At 39.7% G+C, this 19,263-nt stretch overlaps 1 pseudogene; it reads left to right on the forward strand.

Moving 5' to 3' along the window:
* LOC116751070 overlaps window positions 1–19,263 on the forward strand; it is a 93,380-nt pseudogene that overhangs the window by 493 nt on the left and 73,624 nt on the right.

A 19,263-nucleotide genomic window follows, 5' to 3' on the forward strand; every position in this document is an offset into this window, starting at 1 on the left:
GGAAAGATTTATAAGACCAGGGATGTAGCTGAACCTTCAGGAAAAGGGAGAGTGAAAGGAGTAAATCAGAGCACATGTCCCCCTTTACTTAGTTTTTGAATTTTCCTGGTTCTGTTCACAAATGCTTGTATTGAAACGTATTTTCCTTTGGAGGGAGAGGGAAGGTTAAGTTTTGAATTTGCATTTGTGTAAAATGGTTGAAGGTGCCAGGCTCTTGAGTGCCAAATTGTCACCTATTTACTGTAATAGCTCAGATTCTTTTTAAAAAACTTATTTTATTGAAGTATAGTTGATTTACAATGTTGTGTTAATTTCTGCTGTATAGTAAACGGATTCAGTTATACATATATATTCTTTTTCATAGTCTTTTCCATTATGGTTTATCACAGGATACTGAATATAGTTCCCTGTGCCATACAGTAGGACCTTGTTGTTTATCCATTCTATATATAATAGTTTGCATCTGCTAAGCCCAAACTCCCAATCCACTCCTCCCCAAGCCACGCCCCCCCTCCCCCCCACCCCCCTGCTTTGGCAACCACAAGTCTGTTCTCTATGTCTGTGAGTCTGTTTCTGTTTCGTAGATAAGTTCATTTGTGTCATATTTTAGATTCCACATATAAGTGATATCATATGGTATTTGTCTTTCTCTTTCTGACTTAACTTCACTTAGTATTGTAATCTCTAGGTCCATCCATGTTACTGCAAACGGCATTATTTCATTCTTTTTTATGTAAGAGCTCATATTCTTTAAATTATAGTTATTTTGGATTCTTCCATGAGTAAAATAGTTATTTTCCCTGCAGTATTAGGCACTGAAAATAGTGTTAACGGAGCGAAAAAAGGGCAAAACATACGTTTGGCAGTTTAAAAAAAAAAAAAAGGTAAAACAAGAAAACCTCCTACACATTTCTGTTACATAGATTTTTTATGGTGTATTATGTCAGAGAGACTAAATATTTGGGGAAATATTTATAATGAAAAGGTTTGGAATTGAAGGACTCTGTTGGCAATTTTCGCTCTTAAGGCATTGTGGCTCAAATGTGTTGAAATATGCATTCTCTCTCAGATGCAGGGTTGACCCATGCATGACACAGGATCAATTTCTGAAAATTACAAATAGTTACTCTCTCAAAATAGAAACGATATTCTATCTGGACCCTTAAGCCATATTTGACCCTTGTTCTTTTATTGAAATGTAAAATAGCTCTTTTTTTTTTAAATAGCTTTTGATAAGAGAGAAATTCAGCATTTCTATAGTTTCCTTTGAATAATATTTTCACCACACCAGACTAGAAGTCTGAGTGTTTTCCAGAATCTCTTTTGCGATTGGAATAGGTTTTGGAGACAAGTTCTATGTCACTACAGAGCTTTTGCCAAACCTCAAGCTCCCTGGCGGTTGGAACACTCTCCTTCAGCGTGGCCGCTGTCTCCTGGCTGACAGCAGTCACAGGCTGCGCCTCCCTTTTCTTTCTTTGCCTCCCTGGACTTTCAAAAGGAAGCAGGAGTAGGGGGCAGGGGCGGGGTCCAGCTGAGATTGGGATCTCACCTGGTTTTCTGTGGCCTTGCACACGTGCCCTTTGAACTCAGCGGTTTTAAGCAAAAACAAAAAACCACATTGACTTAACCAGTTTGGTTATCGCCCCAGTCCCACTCTGCTCCCTTAGGCCTGCTAGGTGGCATTCGTCTACTCCAGACTCAGGCTGCTGCTTCTGTGACTCCTGAGACTTAGGGGAACGGGAGAGTTGGGAGGGAGAACGACCTTTTGCAGTTAGTTTCCCAGGCCCCACGCCCTCTGCCTCTTTTCAAGGAAGATGGAGCTTTGTAAGGTGTTCTTAATCTGCTCCTCTCTACCTGACATTTTCACTGTCCCCAGTGCCAACGTTTTTCTTCCTGGGTATATGCCAGGGTATGAGGAAGAACTTTACGGGCCTTGCCACTAGAGGGTCTTTGTGTATTTTGAATGACCAACCATGGTTAGTCTGTGTACCTCTGTCACAGGACTATCCAGGTGGTATATTCTTTGGGTCCTGGCTCTTCATTCTCTGCCCTCCTGCCACTTGCCTTTCAGCTATGTCATTTCTCTTTCTTTCTGGGAATAAGAGCAGAGAAAATAAAAAAGAAAAGTCAGGCATTTTTTTGTTGTTGTTGTTAGGGGCTTTCATAATTTTTTTCCCACAGTGAAGTTTAAATAATTGGCTCCTATAATGTTTTGACATTTTGTGTTGCTCTGACATAGGCTGCACACACACACGCACACCCACACCCACACCCACACACAATTATGCCTTCACCTAGTATGGTTTATACACGTACCTGTTTTTTCACATGCATCGTATTTCCCACTGGAGTCAAAGATAAACAGAAGAACTCCAAAATTCTTCCACCTAAATTTAATATAATACTAAATTTCAGTGATAACATAGTCCTTACAAATGGTCTAGGTTCATTTAGTATGAGTAGGTGTACAATAACCAGCTCAACCAATGAGAAAAAAAAATCAGAAGACAGTTTTTATCGTTCACTATGGAGTGTGTTCTACAAAGGGAATGAGTAATCTTCCTTTGAATTTAAACTAATGTATAAGGAGTACCTTTTCTTCAGTAAGAATAATCATTCTTCTGTAACTATTCATCTTTTTTACAGCCACCATGGAAGAGAGGTCTTTGAATTATTTCCTTAATCTTTTGAAATCTAGATGTCACAGTAACTAAGATCTGTTGTTAGTATTTTCGGCTTGGCCTGGCTTTACTCTCACAAAGTGATCCTCACAGATAAAAAATGGGGAGACATTTTGGAGAGTTTCCTTACTGATACAGTTCACCTTTTAATTAGAGAGAAAGTGATCCCTTTATTCTTATTTTTTTTTAATTGGGGTACAGTTGTTTTACAATGTTGTGTTAGTTTCTGCTGTATAGCAAAGAGAAGTAGAGTTCTCTGTGCTATACAGCAGGTTCTTATTATTTATCTATTTTATACATATTAGTGTACATATGTCAATCCCAGTCTCCCAGTTCCTCCCCCCACCACCCATCCCCCCGCCACTTTCCCCCCTTGGTGTCCATACGTTTGTTTTCTGCATCTGTGTCTCTATTTCTGCCCTGCAAACCAGTTCATCTGTACCATTTTTCTAGATTCCGCATATATGCATTAATATACAATATTTTCTCTTTCTTCACTTACTTCACTCTGTATGACAGTCTCAACCCTAAAGAGTTATACCTTTAAGGCTGTAAAGATGTATTCTCATAATCACAGAAAGTTCAGTTTTTGAAATCACCTGAAAAAGAGAGTTGGAGAATAACTGAGTTAGGACCAAATGGATCTGGGACAGCAGAGCTTTTGTTTGTGTTGGCTGCTTAAAGGATGCTCTGTTTTCTGTTAATGTTGCTAATGATTCTCAATGGCTCTTTTTATAACATAACCCTCTTAATTATATATGGATGGCATTTTGAATGGTGTGTTTGTAAGTGCCCATTTCATATTTGAAAATCTATTTTTTTCTTTCTAGGAGTATAAGTCTAATGTGAGTTCCAGGCAGCTACACAAATTTTGTTTGTATTTGGTGCTAGAGCTTTGTACCCGGTTTGTGTGGACTTGTTTTGCATAAGTGTCCGTGACCATATTTGTAATGTTATCTGCTGGGGTAGGGCTTGGCCTTCACTCCCCTGCCTTTGAATTAATATTTGTTAAATCACAATGCACACTCTGTCTTCTGAAGTTTCATTATATGAGGTAGGACATGCTCACGATGGTCCTCTGGCCACCCTGGGCTGGGCTGTCTTTGCTCAATTGTATCATGTTACCTTTGACATGAGGCCAACTAACTATGGGTCCTCTCACCCCCATTTTTTATTTATTTTTCTTCTAGTTTAATTGAGATATAATTGACATTAACACTGTATAAGTTTAAGGTGTACAGCATAATGACTTAGATACATCATGAAATGATCATCATAGTAAGTTTAATGAACATCCATCATCTCATATAGATATAACATTAAAGAAATAAAAAGAAATTTTTTTTCTTATGAGGAGAACTCTTAAGGTTTAATGTTATGACAACTTTCATGTGTAACATAACACAGTGTTAATTATATTTGTCATGTTGTACATTACATCCCTAGTACTTAGTTATCTTAAACTAGAAATTTGTACCTTTTGACTGTCTTCATTCAATTCCCGCTCCTCCCCGTCCTCTCTGGTAACCACAAATCTGATCTCTTTTTCCTTGAGTTTATTTGTTTGTTTGACACTTTATAACTAGTATTAATAACAGCTAAACATACAGGGCATTTATTATGTATTGGCACTATTCTAAGTGCTTTTTATATATTAACTTATTTATTTACTACAGTACTTTCTGAAGTAGGTTTATTATCATTTGCATTTTCCAGATGAATAAAGTGAGCTATAGGAGAATAGGTGACTTGTCCCAAGTCACACATCATATAATTTGGATCCAGTGCACTTGGCCCTTAAGCTCTACAAAGGAAGGCTGTTTGTAGTAGGTTGTGCCTGAGAAGCCCGGTTTAGGAAAACGGCTCCAAGTGGAGTTGTTTTTTCTCCTCATCTCAGTGTTGACTTCAGAGCTCTTCTTTGCCCCTGCCATTTCCTTCCCATCTTTCTGATCTCTGAAGGTTGTCTCATAACAAGAAAATTTAATGAAGACAGATTTAGTATAACAGAAGATTTTGGTGTCAGGCATAAACCTGGCTCTACCACTTCCTTCTTACTGGTCGGAAGCCCTCTGAGATCTCTTTGATTGCTAGATAATGGTATAGCTAGCAACTTTTAAATGTCAGTCCTGCTTAAAAAAACTCTTCCTCACCAAGTGCACCACTATACATCATTGTTATGTCTGTTATTGATATTATCCTGAGGGACATGTTATAATTTACAAGACCCTTATAATTATGTATTTTCTATATTCTATAGCCTCATCTCATCTCTGTCATTAATCCTCTCTTATTCCATGAACAGCATGGTAGTAGTGGAAGGAAACAAAGTAGATCTATCTACTAGGCATTCTTTGCATTGTATCTCAAATAGATGTTATAAAATATGTACATTATTTCACTTTAACTCTTACAGAAATTTTGATGAAGAGATATTGTTATATATGCATTTATTTATGACACATAAGTATATGCTATAGTTGTATTTTATATACGGGAAATTCTTAGAGGCCATGTTAGTAATTTGCCTGCAGTCCTGATTCTGTCTACAGTTAGTAAGTGGCAGAGTTTGGGTAACAGACAGCTGATTTCCACCAGGGCCATAGTTTCCAGGGTATCCACTGCTCCACCAGTAGTGAGGGCACATCAGTGCACCAGTGCCAGGTACATGATGTGCCCAAACCGGTGATTCGTGGTTGAGTCTGGTATTCCTTCAACACCAGCCCTGTCAATGAGTTTGAGTCTTACCATTGTTTTGGAGGGATAGCTGGAGGAATGTGCCATTATTAGTTGGAGAAAAGTATCTAAAAAAATATAGTGAGGGGCTTCCCTGGTGGCACAGTGGTTAAGAATCCGCCTGCCAATGCAGGGGACACGAGTTCGAGCCCTGGTCCAGGAAGATCCCACATGCTGCGGAGCAACTAAGCCCATGCGCCACAACTACTGAGCATGCACTCTAGAGCCTGCGAGCCACAACTTCTGAGCCCGCATGCCACAACTACAGAAGCCCATGAGCCTAGAGCCCGTGCTCTGCAATAAGAAAAGCCACCACAGTGAGAAGCCTGTGTACTGCAATGAAGAGTAGCCCCCGCTCGCAGCAACTAGAAAAAGCCCACGTGCACCAATGAAGACCCAATGCAGCCAAAAAAATAATATATATATATATGTATATATATAGTGAGTGGGAGTGTGTTAGTTTGTTTATTTGTGGGCTCAATTCCAAGAGCTCATAAGTGAATATTTCTCAGATCATTCTTCTCGTGCATGCTGTACATATATTTTGACTTCCAGTGACGTTAGACTCGTGTAAAACTAAAGGTGTACATTCTGCAGTTAGTCTAGGTGTTAGGATCTCTGGACAGGAAAACAAATTGTTCTCAGAGCATCTAGTTGTTTGTGAATATGCCCAAGTGGGGTATATTCTTTAAATAAGGAGAAGGCAAGATAGTTCTTGCCTTATGGTACAACCAGTGGAATTGGTACAACTTCTCATGTTTCTTGATAATAGCAATAATAGCACTAAAATCTTAGTCTTGTGCCAGTCAGTGTTTCACAGGCATTACTTCATAGTCTTTGTGACGATAAGGAGCTGGAATTCTTAGTCTCATTTGTAGATGGATCACTGGAGGCTCAGAAAGTGTGAGGACTTGCTCGGGGTGGTGCAGCTGTAAGTGGTAGAGCTGGGATTTCGTACCTAAGTGACTGGCTCCAAACCTCATGACTCTAATTGCCATGTTCATGGTTTTCCTCAACACTGAAGAGCTGCTACATCTCCTGAGTATTGTCATATAGCTCTTTTCCAGGTGTCTTGGAATAGGGGAAAAATTTGGTTAGAATGTTCTATGTCGTGAACCAGCCCCAAGTGTATATGTGTTGCTGGAAGATCCCATTCCAATCCAACACCAATGATTTTGGTAACTCATCTCTCCTCTTTTCTCTCTCTGGTCCTCACACGTTTATTAAATATTTACCCTGTGGTAGACTTGGTGTCTTTTTAATACCTTGATAAAGAAGACAGACCAATTCCTGTTCCCATAGACCTTATGATGTAGTAGAAGAAACTTTCATTAAATTAAAAAAAATACACAAATAATTATCAATTACAATTGTGATAACTCATTCAGAGGTATATATAGAGAAATAGAACTACAGGAATGAATTGCAAGAGGTCCCAACCTAATCATGCAGGAAGGGGAGGGACAGGGCAGACTTTCCTGAAGAAGTGACATGTAGGATGAACTACAAAGAATGAATAAAAGTTGGCCAGATTTCCTGAGGAGAGGAAATGAGGGATGTGGCGGATGGTTATGGGCAGAGAAAACCACAGCAGAAGGTACTTAGAGAAAGATTGTGTGGGCAGCTGGAATTTGGTTAATAAGAGGGAAAGTGAGGGGGAATGGGTCTGGAATGGTTGGCAGGGGCCAGATTATAGAGGGTCTTTTGGATCATGGGGAGATTTTGGACTCTTAGGTACCAAAGCAGTCTTGAGAGCCTAGATGCTTCTGAAGAGCAGAGCCACCTTCAGGAAAGTTCTTGAATTTCCTGGGAATAGCTTTCCTTCACTGCTATGTATGGAATCACATTGCACTCATAGGGTTGTTTTGTAAAGAGGTAGAGAAGTATGTTGGGGCCACCTTTCTCTACTAAGATAATGGTATTTTTAAAATGTCTATAATAAATAGAAATACCAATTAGATGAAAATATTATTCCCCCTGGAAAAACACATCATTTCACTTGTCCTCTTGCTTTTTTATTGAGCACTACTGGAAGGTAAATGAAGGTAGGAAATGCAGTCTAATTTCCTCCTGTCAATACTCAGGGGAGAGATTCTCTTTGACAGCACTTTTCAGAGCCTAGGTAGGGATGAAAATGAGATAAAGCTTGGTGATCCAGGTGTTACAGCTGTAAATTCTGGAGAACATATTTTTTATGTTTTAAGAAATGTTCCAATTTCTTCCCTGAAGTCAGAGTGGGGAAAAAAATGAAGAACTCTGGAAAGGAGTTGTGTAAGGAGGTGTACATTTAAAAGTCTGTATTTGTTAACATAATCGTGGGGTGATTAGGAAGACTGCTTATTGAACACGGTGGAGCAGATTTGATTTAAATTTTATATTTTCCTATATCTATTTTAAGATATAAAAATCTTAGTTTTATATTTTCATGTATTAGCCAATATTCACATTTGCGAAACAGATACGCAGTAGTGCCTAAGCAGGAAGGAAAGCTTAAAGTACGTAAAAGCTCCCCATTACACTTATTGTACAGTGTTATAGTAGGAAAAGAAAAGAAACGTAAAAATTCCTCATCAAGACTGTAGTCTGTCAAAGTTGAATCAAACCTCACATGGGAGCATAAGGCAGCCTACCTGCCACTCTGAAAGCTTAGGGTATGGATTCTAGCATGTCCAGCAAGTGTGAGTGCTCAGAAATTGTACCAAGCCCTGCCCAAGTCAGGCCTGCCAATCTGTGCTTTGACCGCCCCAGCCAACTACTGTCACGACCAACACCCAGACAACATGGGTTGCCCTGAGCATCCAAGCATCACTGCCATCTAGTATAAGAAATAGCATCTAGTAAAAACTTTCAATGATATAAGCCATGCCCAACTCAAAAGAGTATCAAGAACCTACATATTCTTTATCTGCGTAACGTGGTTTCTTTTTGTTGTTGTTCTTTATGTAACATTTTACTGGAGTCATAACCAAGTAAACACTATGCTATTAAAATAGCAAAGGAATTGAACATTAATTCTCATTCCATTTGGGGATCATAAAACCTTTCCAGAAACTAATGAAAGTGTGGCATTCTCTTCATAAAGAAATACAGTTGTACACAATATTAGTTTTGTGTTTTAAGATTTCCAATCCATGGTCTCCAAAACCTTCAGTTACTCCCCTTGGGATAAAAGGAAGACTCAGTGATAATTCTCATGAAATAAGATGGCCTTAATAGCACTATAAAAAAATAAAAACTTGAGTCTTTTCAGCCATGACCTTGTTTACTTACTTATTTATTTCAGAACCTTGCAGGGTGCATGGATTGATTCTTCAAAGGAAAGAGCTATAGACAGACCTTCTAGGGAGAAGTGCAGACATGCCCAGAAATAAGTCAGTCGTGCCCTGCAGAATTTCCTGAAGAGGCCAGCATACAGTTAGAGGCCTAATTTGGTCATGATTGGCATTTTTTGTTAATATTGGGTTCTGTTTTCTGGAAGTTGATTTCTCTTCCCTTGTATGGAGACTCTCCTTTGGGACTGAACCACTGAGAAGCAAGATTCTATTACGAGAGAATGTGATATCGAATAAAAGCTTCCTCTGATTATCCTCCTTAGTGGACAACATTTGCTGACTCTTGGCTACCCTCACAGGGTCTTGTTCTAGATTCTGGGGACTCAAGGCTCCTGCCCTCTGGATATATTTCCTCTTAGTTGGGGAGATAGTAAATATACATAAAAGATAAATGTCACCACCAGGTAGCATAAATATCCGTCTTTAGGGGGATAAAACCATGGGAATTCCTTTTCTCAGGAGATAAATACAGAGGCTTAATTATCTCATTGTAACAGCTATTGGGACAATTGGTCTGGTTTGCACCATCAGTAGTGTAATTAGACTTTTGTGCTGTCAGCTCTCTCTACTCATTTTCTCTCAATGATTCCACAGCTATCTAATGTGCTAAAAAATGTAGAGGCCTGCAGCCTGGAGGCCTCTTCTTTTTTTGAAGAAAGAGCTTTTTTCAAGTTAGAGGGCAGTTCTCAAACCTAAGATGTGGATGATTCGGAGGGATGTGGATCTCTGCTGTGTGTGCTGGGCCTTGACAAACTGAAGCACAGTTATTCCCTTTCAAATCAACCAACGAACCACAGGTCCAACTCAGAGCTCCTTGTCTGGAAGCCTAATTGTCCACTTGGGGCAGTGGCCTTTCAGAGGGAAGGTGGGTGGAGCTGGGGGTGGAATGTGAGTGCCTGTTGGAGAACTGTCGCTTGGTGCTTGGTGGACCAGGAACCAGGAAACTGACCTGCTGCTGGCTGGCTCCATGGGTCCTGCCAGGTGGACCAGGCTCGGGCACTGAACCACACCATGGTTCCTGTCATCATAATTTGAGGAGAGGTGGGTAGGAATGGAGATGTCTAATGAGACAGATGGAGCACAGCCATCAGGGATGTCTTATTCAGGACTCCTGCCTTGTTACAGGAGCTCAACTCTTCTTGGATATGGCTTCAAAGGAGAGTGTATCTGCTCACACCTGGCAAAGCCCCGGGGCAACCTGGATCTAGAGCCTCAAACAGTGCCATCAAGTCTCTGTCTCTGCCCCTCCATCCTTCTTTCTTCTCTTCCCTCAGAATTGCTTGGCCTTGGGCATCTTCTCTCTCAGGTAGGTTCTCTCTACCTGGTGGCCTCCAGCAGCTCTTGGCATCCATCCTCCCCACAGTTCTTGGGAGTGAGTCCCATTGGAATGATTTGGAGCGTCACTGTGCCTCCTGTGGCCAGGTCACGTGTGTACCCTTGGAGCCTAGGAGTGAGGGGCATCCAGCTTAAATAATGTGGACTGAGATGGGGAGGGAGGTGGGTCCTTAAAGGCAAATCAGATTGCTTGGAGGAGGCAAAATTTTTCAGTGTCTGCATGGGTTCAGTCAGTAATCAGCAGTTGGAAAGATGAGTGATCAGCCATCCAGAAAATCCTGTCTGGGGGCTGCTGGACCCGGCTCCTGGCTTGGAACACAGGGTCCACTCCAGTTCTGCAGAGGGAGACTTTGTTTTCTGTTTTTAATGTAAAATGAGCATAGAATATGGCAAGTAGGTTCTTTTTTTTATGCCTTTCTTCTTGAATGGGTTATACTATGTAAAGCCATAGTAATGAGATGACTAATTTTAAAGTCAGGTATTCTACAAGCGATAGCACCTGAATTAACCTAAAGGGTAGCTGATTTATTGAGTCCTAGAATGTTGGAAAAGGACCTATAAAACATACTTTAGGGCTTCCCTGGTGGTGCAGTGGTGGAGAGTCCGCCTGCCGATGCAGGGGACACAGGTTCATGCCCCGGTCTGGGAGGATCCCACATGCCGCGGAGCGGCTGGGCCCGTGAGCCATGGCCGCTGAGCCTGCGCATCCGGAGCCTGTGCTCCGCAACAGGAGAGGCCACAACAGTGAGAGGCCCGCGTACCACAAAAAAAAAAAAAAAAAACAGACTTTACATAGGTGGATACTGATACTTGGGAGATGAATATACTGAAGAAGTTAAGATAATGTCCTCTTCTCCCTTTCTCAGAGCCTAGAATATAAGCAGTTCCTGATCCACACCCCACTGAAGGAGTTTCATTTATACAAACATGCTTGAGTAGTATTCAGCCAGTGCTGCCTCAGTTTCTCCTACCATCCCTGCCATCACACAATGGGAAAAAAACTTTGCTTTTAGGGTGTCCGTGGTTTCAGTACAAAGGAAGAGAGAAAATAGTGCAAAAGAAGAATGGCTTAGGTGAGCTGCCGGCCCCTGGGATGGGGACCAGACTGGTTGACTTTGCCAAAGCAGAGAGAAGACCAGGTGACTGTCTTCCAGAGCTCAGTAAGATACAGAACCTCTCCAAACCCCCCATTTCTCTTCTGTAAAACTGGGGCAATAACATACCTCCCCACTGGTGGTGTTAAGAGGGTCCAGTGAAGCTGTTAGTTCCTGGCATCGTAAGTGCTCAATATATACTCATTATTCTCCCATGACCCTGCCCCCACCCATCACTGCTATTAGCCTGTTATTCTCCACATTTGGCTTAACAAGTCTTTTCTTTAAAAGCTACACCAGTGTCTTTGGAGCCTTAAGGAATGAGCATTTGCACGTTAGCATGAATTAATTCAGTTAGATTCTTTCCTCCTGGATAGAAAACTGTAAAATTTGAATAAGGGGTGAAGTTGGTGGGGTGGGAGTGAATTAGCTTGATCTGTAGAATTTGTGGCAGGAACCTGGGTCTGGGTGAGTGCTACAGAACTTAAGTCTTGGGAACTGAGAGGCTAGAAAATAGTGCAGCATTGAGTGGAGGTGCGTGGGAAGGGAGAATGCTAACTAAAAACTTTCTCTGATCCAGGACTTGGCTACAGAATGGCTCTGGATCTGGCACGGGCATGGGAAACTACGATGTTCTCCTCCCGTCCCTCATAGCTTCTTGCTCCCAGAACTTGGGGTGGACCCGCTAGTGCTGCATTAGGAGGGCTCATTTGGAAACCAGCCCCCATTTATGACATTGCTTCTCTGGGCAAATAAAGGCAGTAAACAGCTTTCTAATGAACTTCGGGAACCTCACCAGTTCAGGAAGCCAGAGGGTGCTTGCACTTTACAGATAATATTTTCAAAATGATTAGCCTTCCTACACTTGTGAAATTCCCGTCACCACATCTTAAGTGGAGTGTCTCAGATAAGGTCACTTTTAGTTACTTCCTTTGCTTAATATTTGCCTTACACATAGTAGATACTCCACAAATGTGAACTCAAATTGAATAATTAATATATGATTTTTCTATTAAGTGAAGAAAAACCTTTAACTTTTAGAGTATTAGGAGAATGATCAGGGACAGAGTACATGGTATGACATAAACGAACTTTTACTTCTAAATATTCTGACATTTATTGAGAGTTTTGGTCATTCATTTTATTAAAAGACTATCTCAAGGAGCTGATTAGCCATAAGTTTTTTTTTTTAAATTCAACATATCAGGGCTTCCCTGGTGGCGCAGTGGTTGAGAGTCCGCCTGCCGATGTAGTGAACACGGGTTCGTGCCCCGGTCCGGAAAGATCCCGCATGCCGCGGAGTGGCTGGGCCCGTGAGCCATGGCCGCTGAGCCTGCGCGTCCGGAGCCTGTGCTCCGCAACGGGAGAGGCCACAACAGTGAGAAGCCCGCGTACCGCAAAAAAAAAAAAAAAAAAAAAAAAAATTCAACGTATCTCTATTAATTTCCTGATATCTGTATGATAGTGAACTTTTTCAAATAAAACATTTCATAAATCTAAAATTCTGTTCTGAAAGAAAGGATCTAGTCAACATGTTTGAAATTTTCAGACTCGCATAAAATCTGAAACAAACAAATAAACCCAACCTAGGAAAGTTGAATGCAAACTTTCATTTGTAAAATCATAAGCTTTTCTGTTAAGCTACTTTTTATTCTCTTGGGAATATCCCACAACATGTTTTAAGGTTAAATAGACTGAGATAATCAGTTTCTCAAATATAGATGTTCTAATGGGATTCCCAATCTTTCTAAGCACATAGCTATTCACATAGATGTCTCTGAGATTTTTGTGCTGAGAACTGATACAGGCATCTTTATCTCATTTTTGGTCTTTTTATATGATTTGTATTTTTATTTTTAAGTGTAATTTCCTTTCACTTCCTAAAAATTAGTGTAATGTGTACAAATAGTGATGCTTTTGGTATCTTTTAAAGGTGTTTACAGAGTGCCTCCCTAGGAGTGCCTAAGTTCCTCAGCCCTTTCACATCTGAAATGAACTGTGCGCTCTCAGAAGTCTCCTTGATTAAAAAATGTGTCTAAGGATTATAGATTCCATTTTTAAGAGCTTAATCCTTTTAAGATTAACTGGTGAGAGTAAATGAGCAGGCAGAGACTTAATGAGGACAGATCCATGGTGGAAACTTTGACGCTCTGCCCTCATCCCTTCCTTTGGTGATGTGTCCATCCCTGGGCAGCTAAGGCAATAGACCATGATGGCCTCGCGGCTGTGTCCCTCATCGGGCCTTGCCCTCGACCACAGGAAATTACCTCTTCCAAGATTGTCCCCCTCCAACTGGGCACTTGGAACCAGTGACTGCTTGATGAGGGGATTTAAAGGCCCAACCCTCTTGCCCCAATTTGGGACATCTCTGCAGTCTCAGCTCCAGGACCCCCTGTACTCTTGTGGCAGCCTCCATTGAAACCACATTGTGGGTCACCTTCTCCCTCTACTCGATCCTGCCCCCTCCCTTCCTTACATGTGTATCTCCCCGGGCATCCCCATCTTCTAATAAACCATTTGCAGGCATCTCTCCATTGTAGAGAACATTTCCAGGGAACTCAGTCTGATAGACACCATTGTTGAATTTCCTAGTGATCTTTAAGTTTTAGGAAGAAACAGTTAGATGTCATGGAAGCAATGGGAAATTTTGGAGGCAATCAAAGGAAGTTTGGTTGGTGGGCTTACACTGAGGCCTAAAATAACATTTATGGGAGGATGAAGAAGCACAGAAGTGCCAGAGGAGATGGCACTATAGGGCAGTAAAGTTAAACAGAGACGGAAAGTACTACAAGAAATCATTTATTATAGATTAAAAATTTTGATTTTTTTCTTTTAACATCTTTATTGGAGTATAATTGCTTTACAATGGTGCGTTAGTTTTTGTTTTATAACAAAGTGAATCAGCTATACACATACATATATCCCTATATCTCCTCTGTCTTGCGTCTCCCTCCCACCCTCCCTATCCCACCCCTCTAGGTGGTCACAAAGCACCGAGCTGATCTCCCTGTGCTATGCAGCTGCTTCCCACTAGCTATCTGTTTTACATTTGGTAATGTATATATATCATTGCCACTCTCTCACTTCTTCCCAGCTTACCCTTCCCCCTCCCCGTGTCCTCAAGTCCATTCTCTACATCTGCATCTTTATTCCTATCCTGCCCCTAGGTTCCACAGAACCATTTTTGTTTTAAGATTCCATATTATATGTGTTAGCATGTGGTATTTATTTTTCTCTTTCTGACTTACTTCACTCTGTATGACAGTCTCTAGGTCCATCCACCTCACTACAAATAACTCAATTTTGTTTCTTTTTATGGCTGGGTAATATTCCATTGTAAATATGTGCCACATCTTCTTCATCTATTCATCTGTCGATAGACACTTAGGTTGCTTCCATGTCCTGGCTATTGTAAATAGTGCTGCAATGAACATTGTGGTACATGACTCTTTCTGAATTATGGTTTTCTCAGGGTATATACCCAGTAGTGGGATTGCTGGGTTGTATGGTAGTTCTATTTTTAATTTTTTAAGGAACCTCCATACTGTTCTCCATAGTGGCTGTATCAATTTACATTCCCACCAACAGTGCAAGAGGGTTCCCTTTCTCCACACCCTCTCCAGCATTTATTGTTTGTAGATATTTTGATGATGGCCATTCTGATTGGTGTGAGGTGGTACCTCATTGTAGTTTTGATTTGCGTTTCTCTAATGATTAGTGATGTTGGGCATCCTTTCATGTGTTTGTTGGCAATCTGTATATCTTCTTTGGAGAAATGTCTATTTAGGTCTTCTGCCCATTTTTGGATTGGGTTGTTTGTTTTTTGAAATTGAGCTGCATGAGCTGCTTGTAAATTTTGGAGATGAATCCTTTGTCAGTTGCTTCGTTTGCAAATATTTTCTCCCATTCTGAGGGTTGTCTTTTCGTCTTGTTTATGGTTTCCTTTGCTGTGCAAAAGCTTTGAAGTTTCATTAGGTCCCATTTGTTTATTTTTGTTTTTATTTCCATTTCTCTAGGAGGTGGGTCAAAAAGGATCTTGCTGTGATTTATGCCGTAGAGTGTACTGCCTATGTTTTCCTCTAAGAGTTTTATAGTGTCTGGCCTTACATTTAGGTCTTTAATCCATTTTTAGTTTATTTTTGTGTATGGTGTTATGGAGTGTTCTAATTTCATTCTTTTATATGTAGCTGTCCAGCTTACCCAGAACCACTTATTGAAGAGGCTGTCTTTTCTCCATTGAATATTCTTGCCTCCTTTATCAAAGATAAGGTGACCATTTGTGTGTGGGTTTATCTTAGGGCTTTCTATCCTGTTCCATTGATCTATTTTTCTGCTTTTGTGCCAGTACCATCCTGTCTTGATTACTGTAGCTTTGTAGTGTTGTCTGAAGTCCGGGAGCCTGATTACTCCAGCTCTGTTTTTCTATCTCAAGATTGCTTTGGCTATTTGGGGTCTTTTGTGTTTCCATACAAATTGTGAAATGTTTTGTTCTAGTTCTGTGAAAAATGCCCTTGGTAGTTTGATGGGATTGCATTGAATCTGTAGATTGCTTTGGATAGCATAGTCATTTTCACAATGTTGATTCTTCCAATCCAAGGACATGGTATATCTCTCCATCTGTTTGTATCATTTTTAATTTCTTTCATCACTGTCTTATAGTTTTCTGCATACAGGTCTCTTGTCACCTTAGGTAGGTTTATTCCTAGGTATTTTATTCTTTTTGTTGCAATTGTAAATGAGAGGGTTTCCTTAATTTCTCTTTCAGATGTTTCGTCATTACTGTATAGGAATGCAAGAGATTTCTGTATCAGGAAATAGCATAAAATTTTGTGTCTTTCTACTTTACCAAATTCATTGATTAGCTCTAGTAGTTTTCTTTTAACATCTTTAGGATTCTCTATGTATAGTATCATATCATTTGCAAACAGTGACAGGTTTACTTCTTCTTTCCGATTTGGATTCTTTTTATTTCTTTATCTTCTCTGATTGCTGTGGCTAAAACTTCCAAAACTATGTTGAAAAATAATGATGAGAGTGGACAACCTTGTCTTGTTCCTGATCTTAGAGGAAATGGTTTCAGTTTTTCACCATTGAGAACAATGTTTGCTGTGGGTTTGTCATATATGGCCTTTATTGTGTTGGGGTAAGTTCCCTCTATGCCTACTTTCTGGAGGGTTTTTTTTTTTTAATCATAAATGGGTGTTATATTTTGTCAAAAGCTTTTTCTACCTCTATTGAGATTATCATGTCGTTTGTCTCCTTCAGTTTGTTAATATGGTTTATGACATTGATTGATTTGCATATATTGAAGAATCTTTGCCTTCCTTGGATAAACCGAACTTGATCATGGTGTATGATCCTTTTAATGTGCTGTTGGATTCTGTTTTCTAGTATTTTGTTGAGGATTTTTGCATCTGTGCTCATCAGTGATACTGGCCTGTAGTTTTCTTTCTTTGGGACATCTTTGTCTGATTTTGGTATCAGGGTGATGGTGGCCTCGTAGAATGAGTTTGGGAGTGTTCCTCCTTCTGCTATATTTTGGAAAAGTTTGAGAAGGATAGGTGTTAGCTCATCTCTAAATGTTTGATAGAATTCATCTGTGAAGCCATCTGGTCCTGGGCTTTGGTTTGTTGGAAGATTTTTAATCACAGTCTCAATTTTAGTGCTTGTGATTGGTCTGTTTATATTTTCTATTTCTTCCTGGTTCAGTCTCGGAAGGTTGTGCATTTCTAAGAATTTGTCCATTTCTTCCAGGTTGTCCAATTTATTGACATATAGTTGCTTGTAATCTCTCATGATCCTTTGTATATCTGCAGTGTCCATTGTTACTCCTCCTTTTTCGTTTATACTTCTATTGATTTGAGTCTTCTCCCATTTTTTCTTGATGAGTCTGGCTAATGGTTTATCAATTTTGTTTATGTTCTCAAAGAACCAGCTTTTAGTTTTATTGATCTTTGCTATTGTTTCCTTCATTTCTTTTTCATTTATTTCTGGTCTGATATTTATGATTTCTTTCCTTCGCTAACTTTGTGTGGTTTTTTTCTTCTTTCTCTAATTGCTTTAGGTGTAAGGTTAGGTTGTTTATTTGAGATGTTTCTTGTTTCTTAAGGTAGGATTGTATTGCTATAAACTTCCCTCTTAGAACTGCTTTTGCTGCATCCCATAGGTTTTGGGTTGTCATGTTTTCTTTATCATTTTTTTCTAGGTATTTTTAAATTTCCTCTTTGGTTTATTCAGTGATCTCTTGGTTATTAAGTAGTGTATTGTTTAGCCTCCATGTGTTTGTATTTTTTACAGATTTTTTCCTGTAATTGATATCTAGTCTCATAGCGTCGTACTCGGAATAGATACGTGATACGATTTCAATTTTCTTAAATTTACCAAGGCTTGATTTGTAACCCAAGATATGATCTATCCTGGAGAATGTTCCATGAGCACTTGAGTAGAATGTGTATTCTGTTGTTTTTGGATGGAATGTCCTACATATATAAATTATGTCTATCTTGTTTAATGTATCATTTAAAGCTTGTGTTTTCTTATTTATTTTCATTTTGGATGATCTGTCCATTGGTGAAAGTGGGGTGTTAAAGTCCCCTGCTATGATTGTGTTACTGTCAATTTCCCCTTTTATGGCTGTTAGCATTTGTCTTATGTATTGAGATGCTTCTGTGTTGGGTGCATAAATATTTACAATTGTTATATCTTTTTCTTGGATTGATCCTTTGGTCATTATATAGTGTCTGACTTTGTCTTTTGTAATAGTCTTTATTTTAAAGTCTATTTTGTCTGATATGAGCATTGCTACTCCAGCTTTCTTTTGATTTCCATTTGCATGTAATATTTTTTTCCATCCCCTCACTTTCAGTCTGTATGTGTCCCTAAGTCTGAAGTGGGTCTCTTGTAGACAGCATATATATGGTTCTTGTTTTTGTATCCATTCATCCAGTCTATTTCCTTTGGTTGGAGCATTTAATCCATTTACATTTATGGTAGTTATCAATATATATGTTCCTATTACCATTTTCTTAATTGTTTTGGGTTTGTTATTGTCTTTTCCTTCTCTCGTGTTTCCTGCCTAGAGAAGTTCCTTTAGCATTTGCTGTAAAGCTCGTTTGGTGGTGCTTAATTCTCTTAGCTTTTGCTTGTCTGTAAAGGTTTTAATTTCTCCTTCGAATCTAAATGATATCCTTGCTGGGTAGAGTAATCTTGGTTGTAGGTTTTTCCCTTTCATCACTTTAAGTATGTTCTGCCACTCCCTTCTGACCTGCAGAGTTTCTCCTGAGAGATCAGCTGTTAACCTTATGGGGATTTCCTTGTGTGTTATATGCTGTTTTTCCCTTGCTGCTTTTAATATTTTTTCTTTGTATTTAATTTTTGATAGTGTGATTAATATGTGTCTTGCCATGCCTCTCCTTGGATTTATCCTGTGTGGGACTCTCTGTGCTTCCTGGACTTGATTGATTATTTTCTTTCCCAAATTAGGGAAGTTTTCAACTATAATCTATTCAAATATTTTCTCAGTCCCTTTCTTTTTCTCTTCCTCTGGGACCCCTATAATGTGAATGTTGGTGCGTTTAATGTTGTCCCAGAAGTCTCTGAGACTGTCCTCAATTTTTTTCATTCTTTTTTCTTTATTCTGCTCTGCAGTAGTTATTTGCACTCTTTTATCTTCCAGGTCACTTATCTGTACTTCTGTCTCAGTTTTTCTGCTATTGATTCCTTCTAGAGAATGTTTTATTTCATTTATTGTGTTGTTCATCATTGTTTGTTTGCTCTTTAGTTCTTCTAGGTCCTTGTTAAATGTTTCTTGTATTTTCCCCATTCTATTTCCAAGATTTTGGATCACGTTTACTATCATTACTTTGAATTCTTTTTCAGGTAGACTGCCTATTTCCTCTTCATTTGTTAGGTCTGGTGGGTTTTTACCTTGCTCCTTCATCTGCTGTGTGTTTCTCTGTCTTCTCATTTTGCTTAACTTACTGTTTTTGGGTCTCCTTTTCGTAGGTTGCAGGTTCGTAGTTCCTGTTGTTTTTGGTGTCTTCCCCCAGTGGCTAAGGTTGGTTCAGTGGGTGGTGTAGGCTTCCTGGT

Source organism: Phocoena sinus, chromosome 3 (genome assembly GCF_008692025.1).
Source record: "Phocoena sinus isolate mPhoSin1 chromosome 3, mPhoSin1.pri, whole genome shotgun sequence".
NCBI classification, from domain to species: Eukaryota; Metazoa; Chordata; class Mammalia; order Artiodactyla; family Phocoenidae; genus Phocoena; species Phocoena sinus.